General features: G+C 43.5%; 1 protein-coding gene across 3 annotated transcripts in view; it reads left to right on the top strand.

The window, feature by feature from the left end:
• The first annotated feature begins 5462 nt into the window (after positions 1-5462).
• The window catches only part of PCDH11X (protocadherin 11 X-linked), a 424506-nt gene continuing 413905 nt past the window's right edge, over positions 5463-16063 (top strand). For all 3 annotated transcript variants that reach the window (XM_088062843.1, XM_014255248.2, XM_088062844.1), the window contains exon 1: positions 5463-5646. The gene's annotated coding sequence lies outside the window, so the exon portion shown is untranslated. The remainder of the gene's footprint in view (positions 5647-16063) is intronic.

Below are 16063 nucleotides of genomic sequence, written 5' to 3'. Positions count from 1 at the left end.
TGTTTGGAATATTTGAATAGATATGCAATCCTGTTAGTGTGCATCATTCTGGAATTTATAGCTTTCCACTAGAAGCTAATTTAAAATAATGAAAAAAATATTGTTTATTCTAGCATTTTTGCATGTCTAGACTGCTTCTTAAACACAAGCTGTGCTGTAAAGTAGAGCTAAAGACACAATATATTTCAGCTTTCTTAGTTTGTTTCTATTTTGCAAGACATAAATCCCCAGACACTCTTAAAGATGCAAAGAACAGCACAGTGCAACTTGTTACGTTTACAAAATGTATTTAAATGAACAGTTTCTGCAGATTCCTATTACTCAGTTTGCTGTTATCAAGGACAGGTATTTCATTAATTCTTAGCTGGAAGACTCGGTCTGATTTTGATCTTATTTGAGTCATTTTAAGCTGCCACCTGTATTGTCATGGATATCATTGCTGCAGGCTCCAGCAGGGAGCTGGGCCCACGAGTTCCCCCTGTCCTGCCTGGCACAGCTCCTGCCAAAGCCCTGCCCTTTGTGTGTGTGTGCAGCAACTCTCAAAGCAGAGCATAAAAATTAATGTGTTTTATACATAATTCATGGCATTTAAAAAACATTGTCACTTGACAGCTGAGTTGATAATAAAATTAGTTTGTTCTGCCTCCCGCCGTTAAGTATGGGACTTCCAGAGCTGTGTGTTTTAATGGCTCTGGCAACACCTCTGTGAGATGATAACCGCCACTGGTGCCAGGCTCTCCCTCAAAAATCTGTGTATTTAGAAATTGAGACCCTTCTAAAAATAATGCAGTCTAAACTTCCTCCCTCTCAGCAATAGGTGTATAATGTCTCCAGTCCTGGAATGAAAGGAGTAGGGTACACATAGACATGTGACAATTGTTCATCTTGATTTGTGGCTGTAGGGTTTCTTTTTTCATACTTCTGTCATTTCTAGTTATTGTTGTATATGACATAAAGTGGTTTGACCTGATGTTTTGCCAGTTTCTTGGCCAAAAAAAGAGTATTTCCACAAATAATTTAGAAAAAAGATCAGCCATTGTAACTAGAAAGCACTGCAAAGGGTTGGACTTGACAGACCCAGATCCACTGTTTGTGTTTATTAGCAAATCCAAATACAGGACCAACTGCCATTGATGGAGCATGGTGCAACAGACTTAAACACTTCTCCCAGAAAAGGTAAAACTTGGGAATTTCCATTACTGAGAAGCAGGAGTAAAATATCAGCTAGGGCTCAAAAACCAAAGTGGCATTTATTTTACATTTCCACTAAATGGGATGAGGAAATAAGGAGAGAAAGAAACTGTTGTTCATTTAAGTATATGGAGAATAAAAGTCATATTTGGGACTGAGGCAAAATCCTAGCAAAAGCTGTGGTATGATGTGGTTGCAATTTGCTCTCTGAGTTTTTCTGCTGTTCTGACAGCAAAGAAGAAACAAAGCAGAACTCTGTGAGGCCTTCAGCACAGAAAGACCTCCAACCTTATCTGTCAGGCTGGTGAAAGCAGCTCCTTTTTGTTCCCTGCACCAGTCTCCACACAGCCCCCATCCCTAGCACCGAAGGGAAAGCTTGCGTCTCTTATTTTCTTGCATAGAGATATAAAAGTGAATTACAATCTTTCTTTGCAGCTGTCATCATGTGGCCTCTCAATGACTTATCTGGCGACCAAAGTAAGGCTACTCAAGCAATATATTTTACATGACCTTTGCAAAAATGCTGAGAATTCGTCCTACAGGCAGTGCATTTTTATTAACAGGTTTTTCCATGACTGTAAAGCCAGGAGTTGTATAATATCCATGAGACTCTTACATTCTGAGAAGTTAATAAAAAAAGCTGGCATCTGTGGGAAGAAGCACAATAATTGCAATCAGGGGAAGGCAGGGGCAGCCCCTGCTCTGCAAGGCAGCAGCTCCCTGCAAGGCACCCGGCCCAGAAGTCTCAGGGACCTGCTAGGACACAAATTGCTCTTAATCGGCCACGGTGCTTACGGCATCCTGAGGAATGAGCTGAAGGCGCTCTATGGAAACCATAGTTCTGAGAGTTTGTCTGTTAAGAGCAAGGTTTAGAAAGGAAGCAAGCTTGACCTTCACAGTATGCAAAACTTTGGCAATGGTCCTAGCTCTTTTCACATGTGAATAGTTCCTGTGGGGCCTCTTCATGTGCTCAGAGTAACAAACAATTTCAGGACTTAGACCTTGATCTGAATCAAGGGTAGCAGCAATACCTTCTGATGATCAGAAGCAATTTGTTCATAGCACTCTTCAGTTTTGTGATGTAACTGCTCTGGTTTGTAAAGTGTTCTTACCCTTTTCCAGGGTTTCTCCCCAGTATCTGTTAAATAAGTCACCTACTACTTACTCTTTCTTTTCCTTTTTTTTTTAAATGAAATAACAACCTTTTACTAAATATGACTTCTGGCTGTGCATTTCCAACACAGTTGAGGCAGAATGATGGATCCACTGTAGCTTAGACACCCCTTGGAAAGCTGGACAGGTCACTGCCCCCAGGATTTGCCCCTTGCTTTCCTTTCTGGACTGGCTGACACTATCACAGTTGTACACTCTTGAAGAGGACAAACCATCCTGAAGGTCATTTGTATCCAAGCAATCCACAGAAATTCCTTCCCCAATTGCCTCTTCTTAGTTGTAAAATACAGTTGTCCATTATGGACTTTGCTATTTCAGAAATCCCCTGTAACAGCAGCTCAGTGAAATGGGTATTAACAAAATTGAGAGCCAGTCCTCATCTGTATGGCACCATCATGATGTAAACCAAACACACAGAGATGCACTCTGCTTTTTATTTTTTATTCTTTTGTGGTTTCTATATATCCCATTTTATTACAAAATGTTGATAAGTAAGACTCACTGACTGCTGGGTGTTAGTCCCAGCAGCATGGTGCACAGCAGCCAGGACACAAACCCTAATTTGTGGGCAATGTTCTGTTTGTACATAACAAGGCACCTCTGCCATCTGTATGTATGTGGGACAAAAATAATGAAGTCATAACTTCACTAAATTCACAGAATTTAGCAGCCAGTAGAGTAAAATACAATGGGCATTTGGTTAGAGTCAGGCGACTGAAATACAATATGGAAATATGACCTAGAAGAAAAGGCATTACATCTGTTCTGGAGCATTTCAGCATGGTTAATGGCCATGCAATTGTTCGTTCTCATTCCATACTCAAAAGATCTCATTGAATATATGAGTTAACAGGTAAGATGGAGACAATTCACTGAATGACTGGGGATTTTCAGAAGCTGGTTTTAGAACTTGCCCATCCTCTCACTTACATACCTTTTCTTCAGAGAAATTCTGGCATTTAAACTATATTTAGCGATAAAAGTGAGGCATCACCTACATCTTGCTACAGTGAAGAAGGTAAAATAAGGCTTTCACAGACATTTTCATACTATTTTTAAAGAAGAACACATGAAAAATGTGTGCTGTTAGGGTAAGTGCAATGTCTTCTCTTTATCAGAAGAGTTTAAAACTGTCTTGTCACCCAAGTACAGAAAAAAATCCTCAATTATTTACAAATAATTATCGTGTTCACTCAGAAGTGCCTACTGCAGGCATCTGGCAAAATACTGCAAATAATACAAGATACTCAGATTATTAAAATCAACACCACGAATTAACTATTAATTAAACTGTATTTTCATGCTAGCTGAACTCACCACCACAACCTGACTGTGCCATCACTGATCCCTGATCACAGACTGAACTGACTTCACTCGGCCACCAGCCCCCACCCCCGGCTGCATCGCCCCGGGTATCGCTCCCAGGCGGACCCCCCGACCCCAGCGCTGCCCCTCCCGGGGAGCGGAGTCCGGCGGGGGCGGGACAGCCCGGCCCGACGGACACTGGAGGCCGCCCGGGGGCGACCCGAGGCCAGCGCTGCTCCCTTCGGCAGCGGCTCCCCCCCGGAGGCTGCGGCACGACCCCCCCGCTTCCGTCGTCGTCTCCCGCACCCCGAGCTCCGGCCCTAGAAAGGACCTGCCGAAATGTGCGGGACGCCCGCCCCACCCCGAGCCCTGGAAACCCAGCATCCTCCGAGCTCGGGCACCTAGCATCTTCCGAACCCCGGACACCCAACACTCCCGAACACGGGCACCCAGCATCCCCCGAACCCGGACACCCAACACTCCCGAGCACGGGCATCCAGCATCCCCCAAACCCGGGAACCCAACATCCCCGAACCCGGGCACTCAGCATCCCCCGAACCCGGGAACCCAACATCCCCGAATCCGGGCACTCAGCATCCTCCGAACCCGGGCACTCAGCATCCCCCGAGCCCGGGCACCCAGCCCCGCCGCCGGGAAGGTTCCGCTCAGTCCCGGGCGCTGTCCCCCCGCCGCCCCCGCTCGGAGCCTTCGCACGGCGCCCGTTCCGCAGCGGGAGCGCGGCTTGGCCGGCGGCTGCTCCGCTGCCATCCCGGACTGCGGCGGGGGCGGTCGGAGCGGGCACCGCCGCACTGACGGGCTTGGAGGGAGGGCGGCGGAGCCGGGGGCGGCAGCTCTTCCGCGGGCACGGGAGCTCTCCCAGCCGGGGCCAGGCCGAGGGGCTATTCCTCGTATCCCCTCTTGCTCCCCCGCCGCGGCGCGGGTGCAGGCGGGGAGCCCGGCGGAGGGAGGCAGGAACGCACCGCCGGCGCTGAGCTGCCCGGCCGCCCCGGGCTGCGAGCGCCGCGCCCCGCTCCGGTCCCGTTCCGGCCCCGAGCGCCGGTTCTCCCCGCTTCTCCCCTGTCTGGGAGCCGCCCGCCGGGCAGTACCGGAGGGCGGGGGGCGCCGGCGGGGACTGGGGCCGCCCCCCGGCGAGGCGGCGGAGCGGCCACGCCGCCGCTTTCGGGGGATTCTCCGAGAGGAGCGGGCAGGGCGGCTCCGGGAGGGGGAACCCCCCTCGGCCCGGCTATTCGCGTCCCCGGCGTCGCTCCTCCTCCTGGCGCTGATGTCAGCCGCGGGGAGGGCCGGCTGGCAGCGGCAGAGCGGGGCGCGGGCGGCCGCGGCAGAGCCGAGCCGGGGCCGCCGCCGCCGCCGCCGGGACAGCGCGGGCTCCGGGGGGCCGCCGGGAGCGCAGCCCGCGCCCCCAGGGCCAGCCGGGCCAGCTCCGGGCCAGCCCCGCCGGGGGCCGGGCGAGCGCCCAGCGGCGGCGGCTGCCCCGCGGGGGGACCCGGCGCTCCGGTGTCCGCAGCCGCCCGGCGAGGGAAGGGCTGCCGGGCTGCGCTGCGGAGCCGCACCGAGTTCAGAGTCTCTCCGCGCAACTTGGGTTACGCGGCCGGACCTCTGCGGACTGGTGCGGGGCTTCCAGGGCGCGATTGCCTTTCCATCGTCTCGCGGCTGCAAAAGCAGATAATTGACTAAACCCAACAGAAATAAAACAAACTCAGGCTACCTAAAAGTTAGGATACCTTTTTTTTTTCCCCCCCCATTCTTTTACGATTTTATTCCCTATGTGGAAGTCGCGTGTGATTCGTGCTCAGCACACTGCATGGGAAGAAGCGGCTGGTGCTTTGGATCGAGGATTTGCTGTTGCAAAGCGGTCTAAGTTCCATGCAGTGGGGCAGCCTTCACTACTTAAAACGCCTTGATGATGTGCTGAGGAGCCCATGTAGATTGGCATCTTGTGCAAAGAAGGCACTTAAGGTAAGAGGGGGCTTGGGGAAAAGGGGGATTTTTGTATCCTTTTATATATCTTTTGTCCAGCATCCCCCCCACCTTGGAAGCAGAGCTTCAGCGGTTCATCCAGAACAGTATGGATAGGCTGGAACAGATCAAGTGAAATGAAAGTCTGCTCCTGTGAAAAGTGCACGGAGCTCGCAAGTGATTGCAAAAGCTGTATTTATTTTTAGTGTGGTAGCACAGCACGGTGAGGATGTGTGCTCACAGCGCGGACAGTGAGCAACTCGTCTAGCTCAGGAATGAGATCCACGGGCTCAGTCTCTGATGGGCAGTTTGCATTGGCTGCTGCATTTTGTTGAATGTGTACCCCCCGCTACCTCCCTAGAGCATCACATCAGCCTGTTTGGTTTGTTGTTTTTTTGCAGATATAGTGCCTGCTATTAATGAGAGGGGGTGAGGGATGCGAAAAAAACAACAAAAAAACCAAAACAAAAACCAAAACAAACCATATGGAACATTTTATTGATGTGATCATAATCCTGTAATGGAGATTGCATTAAGTGAGGATTGCATCAAAATGCCAGGCTGCTGTGGAGAGCAGAGAAAGCAAAAACTATGCTGGATTGTAAATGAAGTTCTTTGATTGAAGGATTTTCTTGAACCATGAAAGGATGTCTGTAAGCTTAAAGTTGCTGTGTATGTGGAGTACTGGAATGGGATGAAAACCAGATGAAGCTGAAATGTGTTTTAATTGACTCAAGCTCTGGATACAGTTAGAATTGGTTAGAGGCACTGCAATGATGCCCAGTGAATTCTTGGTTTCAGCTATGGAGACCACAGAAAGGCGAGGAGAGAGCAGAACACAGTGAGACTAGGAGAGAACGTGATAGTATGGGGAAGGGAAAGATGGTTCGTTTGTGACTTTTGCCATCGTGCTACACATCTTGCAGCCTGCCGGCTACAGGCAAAAACCTTGCAGGCGATGTGGAAGGCAAAGGATTTATCTCTCCTTTTGCAGCCTGGGTGTAGTTGCCTGTAAGTAGCTGTGAGGTGCATGGCAAGAGGCAAACAGGGACCTATTTGCCCTTCTCGGACACTGAAGGAAACTGAGGCTGGGAGAGATGCAGTCGGCTCATCTGATCGTGCCTTTTTGAGCTTGAGTTGATAATACATTTTGAGTAATTGTTGCTGCTTATCTCAATCGGCAGAGGAGGGGAGAAGATGTTCAAGTTTATTGAACCAACGCAGAGCTGAGGACAGTAGATACTATCAGCTCATCCTTGCATTCTTTTTGTGTTCAGTTGTATTCTGGCATAGAGAGCTGAGCCACAAAGAGCACCTTCTTCACGCCTTGCTGAAAGGAAGCTTAAAGACAACAAAAAGATTAAGTGAAAAATAAATTGTAACTTTTTGCTTGCCTGCAGTGGAAGTAGCATTGATATGCCAGATTGCACAGGTCAAAAGAGGTAAGATAAAGAACAAAGTCATTTATTTATTTATTTTTATTTACTAACATTCCCCCACACACAAAGTTGGCGAGCAGGGAAACATCCCAGAGCGTGGATGCACCATGGTTGAGCACCACCTAAGAAACAACTGATGTAAACAGCAGAGAAATTCGTGTAAGAATCCTCAACAGTACCTATCTGTAACTGCAAAAGAGTTGGCTAAATGCTAATTTACAAACCAACCCGGAATAGCTGATGTTCTCAGAAGGAATTTGTTTTCCCATTTGTGTATAGAATCTCAGGTAACATCTCCAGAACTCAGTCTCTCTCTCTTGCTGTGTATTTGGCACAAAGTTGAGATGGAAACACTTATTTTAAATAAAATGAGGAAAGGCAGTATATAAGCATATTGAATTCCTCTTAAGCATTTTATTTTGGCAAAAGACAACTTTTTTTGTGAATTGTAAGAGATAGGTTTAGAATATTCATGGCTAAACTCCAGGGAGCTTAGTGTTAGCTCAGTAGGCAGAAGGTTCTTCCTCTAAAGAGGTATCTGGAAAAAAGATGTTTAAATTTCAAGCCATATTCAGTAGAGACTGTTGGTTTCCACATTTTAAAATCATTTTTTTATGCCTCTTAGGGGAATGATGCTTAATCTGGGCAATAAAGCAAGTATTCCTAGCTCGCTTTTTTAATGGAAAGAGCAAGCAGAGAGCTCCAACTGTACTTCTGTATGTCCAATACTCCAGATTTCACTCTATTTTTTATCACATAACAGCTGTGGAAGAACTTTTGTCCTTTGAAACCATGGTTATTCATGCAGATCTCGCTGTGTATTTTTGCTACAGAAGAACTCTACTTTATGGTTGCATTGTTCATTCTTGCAGCATTTCTTTAAATGTGAGCCTCGGTATAGTTAAGGGATAATTTATATTCAGTGTAGTACTGTCTGCACAGTGGAATTGGCTTTATACATCACAGCCTCTGCAAAAAAAGAGATCAAAGATCTGAACCTGTGGTCCTGTATTGCATTTGTATTCTACTTGGACTTGAGTAATCTCATAGTGGAGCCATTCACGCTCCCACAGTTAGGAATATGTCAGCCTTTCCATTAAAACACCCATTTGCTTAGGAATTTAACAGCTGGTTTTAAGGACTGGCTCCAAGCTTAAGTTGGACTCATTTATACAGTAAAAAGAAAAAAACAGATATCCTAAACAGTGAAGTTTAATAGCATTTGGCATTGTTAAGTTGAGGTTATAGAAAGCTTAGTAGAAAACAACACCTACATGAAAAATTGAGAGGTTAAAAGGGAAAAAAACAACCCAGCAAACCTTTCCAAAGGCCCTCGTGGATCCAGGTGAGTGTTTCTGCCTGGGTTTTAAAGGGCCCTGTGGTTGTTAAGCAGGCAGCAGAACTTTTCTTGAAGGAGAACAGCGCTGACTCCAAGCAGGAATTAGTCAGATCTCACACCACACCAGAACTAATACACTGTTCCAGGTAGCTCTTTTGAGGGTTAAGTTGCAAGAACAATAAACCCCAACCTTGTATTGTAACCCCTGAAGTTTTCCTTTCAATGAGCCAAAGGGAACCGTTCACTTTTGAATAGTGCTGATTGTCTGACCCAGGTGTTGGAAACCTTTGGGGGATGCTGCTGCTGAGGCTCACTTGCCAGGTTGTCCACCTGAAACAGCCAGCCCGGTAATCCTGCTGCCCATCAGCGGACTGCCAGCGGGGACAACGGTAGAACCCTGTTTCCTAAAGCATCCCAAAGCCTTTTCCTGGAATTACAAATACATGTGGATCCAAGAGCACAGTTGCACATGCTATGTAATGCCAATGTTCAAGGAGCAGGTTCAAGATGCAGCTTCCTTTATTCCAAGTATTTTGGACTGGAAGAAATAAATGAATATTGTTTGCCATTTACATAAAAATTCTTAGGGGAGATTAATATTCTTCTGTCCCAATTACCTCTTTCTGCAATGAGTTCGCTGAGGAATTTTGTAGCAGTTGTCTTCCACCGGTGTGGTGAAGTAGCAGAGACCGTGTATCTCTGTTGGGTCTGTGAAATATCATCCTCCCTGCAGATACACAGGCAAATCATATGATGTCAGAAGAAGTTAATGCGAAAATTAAAATACATATGAAAAACACTGTGGGATTTGGTCTGTGGACACAATCAAATTGTGGTAGTTTTGACAGTAACTAAGAAACTGTGTCACAATTAAGTATTCTTTTCCTTTGAAGTCTGTTGTCATTGTGCTTAACGAAGTCCTGTTGGAAATGATTTCTGACACTCTTCGAAAATACATGTTTTCCCATAGATTATGCAAGATTTAGCCTTCTTGATCCAACATGGCCTGAGCCAAATCTTTCTGCAATCTGTGAAAAAAATTCCTAGTAGAACAGAGCCTTCCATAACTGCTGTTTGCCTTACATTACGTACAGACTTTAACTTGTGCTGCTCCTGCAGGAGTTCTGCATGTTCGTGTGGTACTGAAGGCGCTGCTGTAGAGGAGTTTTGCTTACAAGGGTGGCAGAACTCAGCCAGTTTAACAGCAAATGCTTTACTAACTTCTCAAGGAAGCTCTTTTTAAATGGTTGTTGTTCTCATTAATTCAAGTTGCAAAGGGAACCTACGTACCCAGACTTCCAAATTCAATAGTGAAATTACAAGCAGAGGTGCTCACTGTCTTTAAAAGCCATCGCTGCTGGGTTTAATGCTGGGGGGTTTAATGTGGCAGTTCCCTGTGCTCAGAAACTTCTGCTTCATCTTCCTGCCAAGGGAACATCTCGCCTTGTGTTCTACTTTGATGTGACATGGTTGTTTTGGGGAAGATTTTCTTCCTCCAAGCTGCTCTAGAAATAAGATGTCACTGGTGATGTAGTCTGTTTGCATATCAGTGTTTATCTGTTACATCCTTAAGGACATAGTTTTATTATTGTTGTAGGAATTTAATTAGTAATTATGTACGCTCGATGCTGTCTACTGAAGTAGCAGGAAATACATGCTAAAGGGGAAAAAAGTCAAGGATAAGTTTATAATGCTTATGCACAGCATATTTCATTTAACCAACTGTGCTATCTTGTTAAATAAATAAATGTATATGTATGGAAATCTATGATCTGCTGGATCCGTGTTCTCACACGTGGGCACGCTGCAGCCACATGCACTCATGTTTCCAGCTCTAGTCCCTGGCACAAGGCACAGGCATACCCACCACAAGGAAAGTATGAAATGCTTGGGGCATGACTGAACTGCAGGTTCCATAAAATGGAGCATAGGGAACAGTTATAAAAAAGCCAACTGTCTCCCTCCAGCCTGTAACTCAGATTTCATCAGGTCACATTTCTTTTAATAATCCTCCCGAGAAAGGAAATTTTGTGACTTGAGTTTTATCTCTGCTAATGGAAGTAATAATTTAAACCCATTATAAAAGTTTGGCTCTCCCTGTCTCCTGACGATTGTGGGGCTGTGTGTCCTGACAGGCACACGGGTACCTGGATCATTGGTTTTCCTTAGGTGTGATGTCATTTTCTCCCTGAAATGGAGCGTAGCTTCAATGGGAGGCATCATGTCAAGGTGCAGGCTGGATTCACAGACTGGAAAGAGATTTTCCTAGGATTTGTGTGATGTTTCTGATGAATGATCTAGACTTCTTAAATAGCTAAACAGAGTCCCATAGCATTCCCTAAAGAAAAGTGCAGAGGAACTCAGTTTGGAAATTCCATTAAATGGTGACTTAAAAATAGCTGTAACATGCACATATAACTCTGAACTCAAATGATTTAGGGCCTCAGTCTAGTAGTTTGTTTAGATTATAGTTGCTGTCAGTAATTTGTAAGTATATGTAGGATATAAGGATGAAACCAAAGCTATCATTAAATGGAATAATGGCTTCACTGTGTAAGTCATTTAATTGACCCTTGGAAAATGTACATGGCAGTGTGTCGTAAATCAACATCAGGAGTGCAATGCAACACAGTAATAATTTTGGGAATGAAAATTGGGAAAAGAATATGTAAAATTCATTTTCTGTTCATCTCCCTGCCTTGTCATCATTTGAGGCTTTCCAGAATGAATGGATTCCAGTGAAGGGTTTTGAAATAGTTTCTGGTAATCGGGACTCTCCCCCAGGAGATCAGTTCTGTGCTTGTCAGCTGAGTGTACATCCAGAGATCTCTGTTTAAAATTCATGTTCAGGACACCTGTGATTTTATGATTTATTAAAGAAAATGTGACATACAAAGTAAATCAAGAGTTTTGCTGTCCTAGTTTGTTACAGAGGCCGTGTCCTCTGACCAAGGGGCAGCTGAATTGGCAGTTATTACTTCTTTATCTTCTATGATTCCACCAGAAACATCAGGAAAAAATCCACACTTGTACATGTGCAGTTGTTTATGGCATTAGTGAAACCTGAGGAGTGAAAGTTACAGAAGGGTCCTTAGATACTGGGAAATAAGTGTATTTTAATTGTGTGTAATCAATCTGGAATAACAATGACTAGAAAAATAGAACTATCATGAGATTTTTGGTATTCACATATTCCCCCATCCTCTTTCATATATAAGCCCTTTAAATATATCTAGGAGAGCACCATAAACCACAGTTAGCAGGAAACTCCTTTAGAATCCCTCTTTAAACAATTACAGAATTGTTGGCTGTCAGTTGCAGTTATTTGTTTTTTTGGCAATGTGCTCATTCAGACATCAGTTTGTATCTTGCACACTTTAGATTTATCCACATAGAGAGAGAAAACCATTTCCATGAACTGCACTGGGAGTACCCTAAAGCAGAATGCAAAGTATGTTTGAGATCAGTTCACAGAACATTAACTGAAGGTGTTTCAAGCTAGAAAAGGGGAGAAAAAAGACACTTGGCATATCATTAAAAAAAAAAAAAAAGGTTGACCACGTAAAAAGAGTCAGAAATCAAAGACTTTAGTGCTTTCAAAGAAATGTCTCACTTGTGTCTCTGGTCAGAAACTGTTGTGTTGTAGCTGAGGAATGAGGTGGGATGTGCTGAACACTGGCAGCCCTGTGAGCAGTGAGCCCTTCTGGCTGTGTCAGTGCTGAGCCATCGGCAGCACGGAGCAACCTGAGCTCGTGTGCAGAAGTGAGAGACATTCCTGGTGCCTAAATACCAGTGACTATGAGGAGTTTTAATGGAGAAAAAATCCTGCTTGCTTCTATCCCTGAAAACAAAGTAAATTGAATTTACTCATGCTCGCTCTTTCTCACTTTTTAAATTTGACTCAACTGTCTTTGAAATAAATTTGTTAATTGAAGCTGAAAAGTTGATGCTTTGATGCTTGAGTTTGGGGCCAATTATTTATTTAACATTCTGTGTTTTGTGGCTCATCAAATGGTCAAGCATCAACTGGTCTGTCTGTCCAGGTAACTGAGTGGAACCCTCAGCTCTGGAAAAAGACATGGTTATATTTTAGGACAATCACACTAAACAAGAAATACAGTCAGAAGAAAAGATTCTCTTGGCTTTCCATTAGTCTAGACTTAGACAAACAACAAACAGAAGTTAAAACCCTAAAGAAAGTTTATAAACAGGAAAAGAATTGGCTGAAATTTACCTAAATTTAAGATAAAAATAATTTACTTTTATTCATAAAATCATAGATTCCTTGTCAAATAGTGATTAACTCTGAAATCCATTGTATTATCCATTAGGTTGAAGAAAAAGGTAAATGTGCTGTCAAGGTTTTTGTGCTAGGATAGTCTTTTTGTGATTGTATTGCCTTCCACAGCTCACATTCGGTAGGAGGCTCCTGACAACATGAATGGAATTTGGCTCCAGTTCAGTGTTCAAGTAGTGCTCTTTGAAATCACTGGGTAGGGTACTCTTAAAATACAAAAAATAACTTAATTAACAAAATATTGCTCTTTGGGGCTGCTTAGCATCATATCCTGGGTCAACTGTACTGTAGTTGCATCTTTTGGCTATTTTTTATCTTGCTAACTTAAAGCAGGTTTCAGGCTTTGGTCATTGTTCAACATCAGTGGGAAAACATAAAGCCCCAGAATATTTGCCTGTTCAGTTGGATGGAAACTTTATCTGGCTTCATAAAAATGCCTTTTTCTATGAGTCCTCTTAATGTCAGTGTTTGTACTTTTGTTGTAGTGCACTTAACAAGAAAAGAGGATTTAAAGAATAATGTCTGAATCAAAAATCGTGCAACATGCCGCTGAAAAAAATGTGGAGAGTCTCAGTTCCTTACATGTAATTCATTTTGGCAGGTACAGTGGTTTTAGGCTCTATTGTGTTATAAATGGTAAAAAAGCTTGAAAGAAATCATTGGAAAAAGGTTTAGAGTAAGTGATTTAGAAGAGGCTGGCAGGTGGTAGGTTGGCTACTGCAGGATTAACTAAATTCTGGAAACGCAGTCACTTCAGAGTATTGGATCCGTGTCTTGATTTAGTCATTACTGAAGCAGAAATCACTTTGCTGATCTGCTGAACTGCGAGACAGTGGTTGATGGAGATACTAATCAACCAAGAGAAATTGCTTTCTGAAAAATTCAGCATGCTGCAGTGATTAAAGGGATAACTTGGTCAGGACACCTGTTTACCTGCTGTGTATGTGGTTACATGTACATATGATACTTATGTAGAACCCTGGCACTACAGTTAGGTCTTTTGGAAACCTCTAAGGGGAAGTGAAGTGGAAATGATGAAATTTCAAGATACTCTTGGAAACAGCTTCAGTGTGTTACTATGGTAGTAAAATACCTGTTGATGAGCCTCACAAAAGTTCAGTGTGCTCAGATATTTCTTAGTCTGAAGGCTGAGGGAATTAGCATTTTTAACAGACTGTTTTGTGATCCATAAGACCAGTTTTAGGATGACATCCATCATTTTGTGAGCCACATTTATGGCAGATATTCCTCCTTTACTTTTCTTTTAATACTCTCTGACTGATGTCATTTTTACAGCCTCAGCCATAACTGTTTTGGAGGGAGAAACACCAAATCCGTTGTGGGTTGGCAACAGCCACTTTCCTTCTCAGCTTTTGTAGATCCTGCTCAGTTTTGTGAAGGACTCTGGAAATGGGAGCCCTATTTGGAGTCATATATTTCTGTCAAAATGAAGAGTTTCCTGCTGTCCTTGATATCAGTGTGATTTTAGGCTGAGCTCTACGTGCTAATTTACAGATCCTTTGCCACTTTATGTTTCCTAAATGTAAGAACTCTCTATTCACTGAGTTTCCCAATGACTCAAAGCTCTGCAAGCACATTAGATAATCTTGGTAGTAAACCAAAAGAAATACTTGAAGTGGATTCTCCTTTTTGCACGCTACAGAAATGTTCACTTAATATACAGAAGTATCCTTGGAAATTTTCAAAGCTTGACCTAAGGCCCCAAGCAGCCTAATGTAACTTAGAAGCTTGGAGCAGGTTTGGCTAGACAGACTCTCTAGAGGTCTTCCAGTCTGAACTTCCCTGTGGTTCTATAAAAAGACATTGACTCCTCTATGTAGGTCACTGCTTTTTGCCTTGTCTCAACCGTGATTTTTTGCTCAAATTCAGGAGCTTGCTCTGTCCTTGCTGTTCTGGTTGTTCAGGTGGTGGAGAGGGGAGGAGCAGGACAGGGAGTGAAACCCACTAGTGAGCAGAAGAGAGCTGTTATTTTTGTGCTGGATCCCAGCACTGGTTGCTATTCCTGTCTCACAATGTGCTATTTGGTGTAATTTTGGAGGCCTCCTTCAGCTGAGGTTATAGACACAAGGCTGCCACTTCAACAAGTCGTCTCTTTGCTTTGTGCAGGGCCCTTCTGGATACAGGTTGAAGTAGTGCTTTTGATCTCTAAAATTCTTTTTAGTTTCCTTTCTCTTTCCGAGGAAACCCTGCTGTACCTTTTTGTTCTTCTTTAAAGGCCAACTGGAAAGCAGAAGCCTCAGATTTATTAGCAGAGCTGAAGGCAAGAGAATCTGAGACTGATTCTTTTCCCTTAGTCCTAGAAAACCTAAGTTAGTTGACATTCAGAGCTGTAAGACAAACTTGTTAATTCAGTTTTTCCTGAGGGTTTTCTGGGGTGGACGTATTAGCTGGAGTGTAATTTTGTTTGTATTTGTGAATAGTGTTCTGCTGATGCTTCATGTTGATGGTTTATTGCTCTTGACTACAAGGGTGACTGCAGGTTGATTGACAGATTCCCTACAGAAAAATGCAAGAAATGCAGTTTCTAGAGAGGGACTTAACAATGTATGACTGTGAGGGTATGAAAATAAAATCAGTTTGAGAATACACAATATTTTTATGGGCAGAAATTTAAGTACTTTCATTAAATATAATAGAAGATTCCTACAAATGAAACCAAAAGTCCTAAAAATTCTCTAAAACTGATATTTATAGTACAGATGTTCTAATTTATTCATTTTATCATGGAATTATTTGTCAAAGCAGGCAGTCAAACAAAAATTTTTCACTGGAAAGCTATGTTTAAGGTGCCTGAATGTGAACAAGCATTTCATGATTTTTGTTGTTAAAGATAGATTAAAGTATTTCTTCATTTCTGGTAGTTTCAATTACTTTCCATGCTGTCTGTCTAACATGATGTCATTGGTAGTTTTTTTTTGTACATCTAAAAGGATCCTAATACTGCCTATGTTAAATTTAGATGAAATTTAGATTAAAAATTACTTCCGTGGGTTTGTGTTGGTTTATTTGGGCCAATTTTTACTGAAAGCTCAGCAGAATACTGCAAGTACTCATTCAGTATTTTTCATCATTGACTCTTGCTGTACCATTTTGTTTCTGCTGTCTGCAAAAGAACATTTTCCCTTAAAAAATACTTAGGTGTTACTATATATTTCAACAAATATCTGCTGCATGCAATTTGTTGGACATTAAATGTAGTTGTTCCACAATTATGGACTGTTTCCTTCAGATTCCACTGATGAAAGCTTCTCATCCTAATTATTTGTTTATCTTAATGAATGTGTGGTAAAGGCTGTATTGCATTTGTGCTATTAGACACTC

This window comes from Pseudopodoces humilis, chromosome 15 (assembly GCF_049639895.1).
Source record: "Pseudopodoces humilis isolate 2021_Gansu_Grassland_sample_001 chromosome 15, ASM4963989v1, whole genome shotgun sequence".
NCBI classification, from domain to species: domain Eukaryota; kingdom Metazoa; phylum Chordata; class Aves; order Passeriformes; family Paridae; genus Pseudopodoces; species Pseudopodoces humilis.
This window is presented reverse-complemented; position numbering and strand designations above follow the sequence as displayed.